Genomic DNA, 6,420 nt, shown 5'->3' on the forward strand with positions numbered 1-6,420 from the left:
ACTTACAGTCAGATAAAATCAGTAGGACGGAACACTGAACAAACTCTTTACCAGTATTCAAACAGTCCAGACACGTTCAGCTGAGCATGAGTGATCTCATAGTGTTTTCCTTCACATTGACCAGCTGCCTCCTGCAGTGTGCAACTTTTTAAAAATAATACAAAAAAGAATTCGCAATATTTTCAGAGAGACTTGCAAACATTTCCCTTATAGCTGCATAAGTCACGGTTCATTCATGGCAAACAGTCTGAGTATGGATGAACACACACATTCTTGCATCACATTACAGGAACTGTAGTCCCCACTGGCATCCACCAAAATCTTATTGACTACTAACAAAAGAAGTATCTCATATCTACATGGCTTATGTTCCTGGCCCATTTTTTAAAAAACAGGAAAGGAAGGTAAGATGTTAACACCTATGCTTCCTTGTCTTTCCCATACGAATTGCTGTCATGGCAGGCATTATACCCATAGCACTCTAGAGCAGTGGATCCTACAACTAACCTACTAGTCCAAGTTTACTCGGTATGGTGACTCACTTGAAATGCACAGATCAATACAATTACAAAAGCCCGAGACCCATTTTCTCAAGTTTTTTTGACCCACTTTTGAGATGGGACTTACAGATTGGGAAACAGTGTTCTAGGAAATCACATGACTCATTCTACAACCATGAGCTGCTCTGAGTGGCAGCTTTCACATACTCAGGACACTGCAGAATAGGAACAACAGGCAGGAAAGCCTGCAGAAGAGGCTACTACATAGGTGCCAAGATATGTGATATGGGATTCAATCTAAACTTCAGGCAAAAACATCAAGGCAATCTAGTGAGAGGCTAGACTCATATGTAAAGAAACAACTTGATCACGGTACATTCTAATGTCAATTGCGTTCATTTTAAAGGTCTTGATGGCTCCACTCTTGAAGCCTACTGAATTTAAAAGGCAAGAGTTAAGCACATTTACCACTTCCACTCAAATCAATAACACATCAAGGTGCTTACCTTTGGCTGAATCATGCCCTATACTATAACCACACAAAGAACAACTAGATATATACCACTAGGGGCAAAGCCCATTATATCCAGGAATACAATGGGCACTAGAGCTTGGGGATGGGAAGAGGAAGGGAGGGCTGTCCAGTCTGCAAGGGCATGGGGGTGAAGGGTTGTTGTGTGTGGGGTGTGGTGGCCTGGTGGCTAAGGAGGGTGTAGGGGTGGAGTGGTGGCTCAAAGCAGTTTACAATTGCCTTCCCTTCCTCTCCTCACAGGAGATACCCCGTGAGAGAGGTGGAGCTGAGAGAGCTCTGAGAGAACTGGGACTGTCCCAAGGTCACCCAGCCAGCTGCCTGTGGGGAATCAAACACAGCTGTCCAGGTTAGAGGCTGAAGTTCTTTAGCTGTTACCCCACAACGGCTCTCAGAGACCAATGCTAGAGTTGCTCTTTTCCCTCCCCCAGCTGTTTCCTGCCAAGAGAGGTCCAAACATTAAAATCTTTGGCAAGGAATCTTCCAGTCACCCCCAAACGGACCCCATGGACAATGATCCTCCAGGCCTTCCTGTCCTCTACCATTCCCCGGAGTCCATTTAAGTTTGCACCTACTGCTTCAGTGACTCCATCCAGCCACCTCATTCTCTGTCGTCCCCTTCTTCTTTTGCCCTCAATCGCTCCCAGCATTAGGCTCTTCTCCAGGGAGTCCTTCCTTCTCATGAGGTGGCCAAAGTATTTGAGTTTCATCTTCAGGATCTGGCCTTCTAAGGAGCAGTCTGGGTTGATCTCCTCTAGGACTGACCGGTTTGTTTGCCTTGCAGTCCAAGGGACTCGCAAGAGTCTTCTCCAGCACCAGAGTTCAAAAGCCTCAATTCTTTGACGCTCGGCCTTCCTTATGGTCCAACTTTCGCAGCCATACATTGCAACTGGGAATACCATAGCCTTGACTAAATGCACTTTTGTTGGCAGGGTGATGTCTCTGCCTTTTAGGATGCTGTCTAGATTTGCCATAGCTTTCCTCCCCAGGAGCAAGTGTCTTTTAATTTCTTTGCTGCAGTCTCCATCTGCAGTGATCTTGGAGCCCAGGAAAATAAAATCTGTCACTACTTCCATTTCTTGGCCATCGATTTGCCAGGAATTGAGAGGGCCAGATGCCATGATCTTTGTTTTCTTGATGTTAAGTTTCAAGCCAACTTTTGCACTCTCCTCCTTCACCCGCATCAACAGGCTCTTTAGATCCTCTTCACTTCCTGCCATTAGAATGGTATTACCTGCATTTCTGAGGTTGCTGATATTTCTCCCTGCAATCTTGATCCCAATTTGTGACTCTTCTAATCCCGCCTTTCTCATGATGTGCTCCGCATACAAGTTAAATAGGCAAGGTGACAGTATACAGCCTTGCTGAACTCCTTTCTCAATTTTGAACCAATCAGTGATTCCATGTTCAGTTCTCACTGTTGCTTCTTGACCTGCATATAAGTTTCTCAAGAGACAAATAAGATGCTCTGGTATTCCCATCTCTTTAAGAACTTGCCACAATTTGTTGTGCTCCACACAATCAAAGGCTTTAGCATAGTCAATGCTTTGTATGGGAACACAAATCTGGGGTCAACAGGGTGCAGAAGGCCAAATCCTCTCCCATACAGGTGTTGGAAGAGGTGGGACATCTGCCCCAAGGCAAACACCAGGCAGCAGCTCAGCACAATGTCTGCTGTGCAGTAAATGTCCCAGATGCTTTTTCTATTGCTATTCAAAGGGGGGGGGGGAGTTCCCAGTATCATCTCCACCAAAATAATGGCTGGCTCTTTCATGTACAGAGCTTTCACTGATAACATTACATCCATCCAATGGTAGATAACTCAGCCAACCATGGTGACAAACTGCCCAAATTTCCCAAATTGGATCTGGCCACCCTAACCCCCATCCCCTGCCAGTGAACAGAGAAGATCCATTAACTCCCAAACCACTGATGTCAATAGGATTTGAAGGGTGTAGGACCGCACGGTCAATCAACATTTCAAGTTGAAATTATGAGGAATATATTTTATGGCAGATGTTCAGTATGTGAGATGTGTTTTTAGTTCCGTTTTTCAGCTACACTACATCCACTGACTATTCCACAACCAGCTTTAAAAGAGGATTATTATTATTATTATTATTATTATTATTATTAGATTTATAGCCCGCCACTCCCTTGCGGCTCTTTATTAATAAATAATTAATTTATTAATTAGATAAATTAATGGAGGGCAGATCTATCAGCTGCCAGCCATGATATCTAAATGGAACCTCCGGGATGAGTGGAAGGATGCTTCTTAAGAACCATTTCTGAGGGCTACAATGGAGTTGGGTTGCCTTCATGTCTTTCTTGTAGGCTTTTTGGGCCCTTCCCTGGCCACTGTGGAAAACAGGGTTCCCATGACCCTTGGCCAGACAGAACCAGACTTTATTCTAAATTTTTACTGGTTAGTGTTGGAGACTCTGGTGCCCAAAGCTCACTGGTAGCCTTAACAAGGCATGCATTCTTAAACTAGCCTGCAGGGAAAATAACATCTGAAATATTTGCCTCCCTACCTGAGAATCCATCCAATCCACTGCACCCACTCTTTACCAGTTGTCCCCTCTCTATAAGGATATATAATCAAAAGAGCAGGCAGTTTTTAAAACTGCTTTTAAAACCTAATTTGCCTGATCAATATTGTTTATTACAGATGTACCTTATTATTGGATTGTTTTAAATTTGCTGTGAGCTGCCCTTAGCTGGTCAGGGAACAGCAACATACAAAAATAAAATAAGAATAATTATTATTATAAGCATTGCATCCATACACACTTAACTAGTGTAGGATCATTACATTATATCAGTTCTTTACAGCTGGATTTTCCTGTGTGAACAAGCCAGGCCTATTGCAAACAGAACAAAGGTAACAAAATATCCCAAAAATATCCGGTGCAGCCAAGGCTACTGGGAGGCAGGGAGGGTGGGAAATATGCAAGTACCTTAATTTGCTTTCTTCCTCCTTCAATTTTTCCTTTTTGTAATACTTAGCTTGGTGAAAAGTTCTGTGTGATGTTCTGAGCTTGTGTGATGTTCTCTGTCATTTCGGTTGTCTGCAATAAAAAAGTATTAGAGGGATTGGGCCAATATAGCTGTTAACTAGTTACATCCTCTAGTAGGTAGCCCTTGCAGGAAGGGCAGGTTTTTAAGGAGATTGTCTCCACAGTGATGCTTCTTGCACATCTGATTTGGTCAGGAGAGAACACTTCTGTGCAGCATCTGCCACTGCCTTCTGTGATGTGGCCGACCAGTTTCACTAGAACACAGGATTCCCGTGATGACATACGATGTAGACCACAAAAGCTGATGCCACGACCAATCTGTTAGCCTTTCGCATCTCTCTAAATTCCTCGCTTCGGCAGTGGAGACACAGGATCAAGGAGAACCCAGCAAATCTAACCCAAGAGCTACAGGAGTACAGCAGCGCCCGGCGTGAGTGAAAGGAGAAAAGCCACGAAGACGTGACCGCTCCGCTTCGCGGCTCTTCATTCGGGCCGCCTGGAGACGTCTCCAGAGCCCGTCCCCGCGGCAAGGGCAGAGTTTGTAGTGCTCTGAGCGTTTTACGGCAAAGCAGCGACGGTACGTAGTTTGGCGGGGAGCTGGGTTCTCCAAGGACGCAAACGCAGCTGTACTGACCTGCTGGCTCATCTGGAGGAGTTCCCGGTGGGCCCCACCTTTACGCCTCCCCTTGCCCAAGGACCTCGGCAGCCGCGCAGCCCCCCCAAAACACTCAACGCCTTGGCGGCGGCCGCCGCTCTTAGCCCCGACAGGAGATGGCCCCACTAAGTGCCCAGGGCGCGTGTGCGCTTTTGGCCCCTCCCTCGCGCGCGGAGAACGGATGTCTTCGGTGCGAAGCTTGTCCGCAATGCCGGGCAGGAGTCTCCCTGTTCCCAGCAGTGCCGCTCCGCGATGAGGTCAGCGGGTGACCCGGAGCCAAGCCGTGAACAGCTCGGGGGAGAGAGAGAGAAGGGCCCTTCCCAACGAGTGGACTCTGATGGACGGCAGAGAGCGCTCTCGCCAGAAGGCGGCCGGCCGGCTGTGACGAGGGGCTGCAGTTGTTTACTGTCCAACTGCCGTGGACCGGACGGAGAGCATGCCCGGCGTGATTGCTAAACTGGCTAATCTGGTCTGGCCACCTGCACCAGTCCCCTTGCCCCGGTGCCCTTGAAAAGAATTTCCCCTGTTAGTTAAATATCAACTGAGATTGTACAGCTGGTTTTGCTCGCCATAGGTCTGTAAACCAAGCGGCGAGGGTGTGCGTGAGAGAAAGACTGTGAATGAGAGGCGGGGTAAGGCTGCTAAGTAAACGTGTGCAACTGTGTACATGCAGTGTACTTCTGCATAGCTAGATCAGCTGTGTCATACTTTTCTCTAATTCCAGTACAAACTTCAGCGTTTCCAGTTTGTGCATTCTTCCTTCTGCAATAACTGTCAGCTTGAGTTTTAAATTATTTCCCCATTAAAATGTGCTGATTTTGTGCCATTGCAGACATTCATAAAAGCTGCAGGAGGGGGGGGGTTCAAAATGGATGATGTAACCGTTTTTAATGACCTGCTAAAAGGGAAAGGAAAGAAATAAGCAGTGTTTCAAGATGAACAAATATATGGGTGCAATGGTATGTTTACTGTTAAAACATTAAGAGTAGACACATACAGGTTGTACATGCACTTATTGTATGTACTTGCATACACTTTTTCATAAGAAACAGCCAACATACATTCACTTTTTCATTACTGAATGAAACTGGGAACCAGTAAGATATTAGTGGAGTTTTGTGCTTATGCTCTGCTATACATACACTGAATGTAGTATGAGAATTACTTGAGGCACATAAAAATTAAAATCAAATGTACACATGGCACACAGAATGTTTGTGCGTTCACTTTAACTTGTGAACGGCTACTTTCCATTCTGATTGAAAGAGGAAGTGCAGAACAAGAACTGGATGACTGGATAGCTTGCCGTTTTCTGCAACTGGCTAGTTCTCCACAGAGGCCTCGCTCCCAGCCCCCATGTCAGCAGGCCCCACCCACATGCCCCAGGCACAAAATGGGATAGGTACACACACCTGTCTGGCTAGTGTTTGGATAGGAGACCTCCAAGGAACACCAGGGCTGTGATATAGATCCAGGCACTGGCAAGCTACTACTGAATGTTTCTTGCTTTCAAAACAGTTCATAAATCATCTATGACTTCACAGCATTTACCAACACAATTTATTTATAAAAATCATTATATGGCTTCTGTTTTAGAACTTTCTGTGGACCAGGATAGCTCCCTGCAACCTTCATAGCCTCTCTCCATAGAGAGACTACCAACCCTATCATCCTTGACATTGTATTTTACATTTGAAATTCCGTTTTCTGTAT

General features: G+C 45.7%; 1 protein-coding gene across 5 annotated transcripts in view; it reads right to left on the minus strand.

Moving 5' to 3' along the window:
* Positions 1–5,070, minus strand: part of SH3TC2 (SH3 domain and tetratricopeptide repeats 2) — a 44,395-nt gene extending 39,325 nt beyond the window's left edge. Inside the window, exons 1-3 of one of the 5 annotated variants that reach the window (XM_077327073.1) lie at positions 4,687–5,070; positions 3,993–4,103; positions 52–144 (exon numbers count right to left, since the gene is read on the minus strand). The gene's annotated coding sequence lies outside the window, so the exon portion shown is untranslated. Of the gene's footprint in view, positions 1–6; positions 145–3,992 lie in introns of all 5 variants that reach the window. The other 4 variants (XM_077327072.1, XM_077327070.1, XM_077327074.1 and 1 more) reach the window with 4 other exon arrangements.
* Positions 5,071–6,420: the final 1,350 nt, after the last annotated feature.

The sequence above is a fragment of the Paroedura picta genome, chromosome 3 (assembly GCF_049243985.1).
Source record: "Paroedura picta isolate Pp20150507F chromosome 3, Ppicta_v3.0, whole genome shotgun sequence".
Taxonomy (NCBI): domain Eukaryota; kingdom Metazoa; phylum Chordata; class Lepidosauria; order Squamata; family Gekkonidae; genus Paroedura; species Paroedura picta.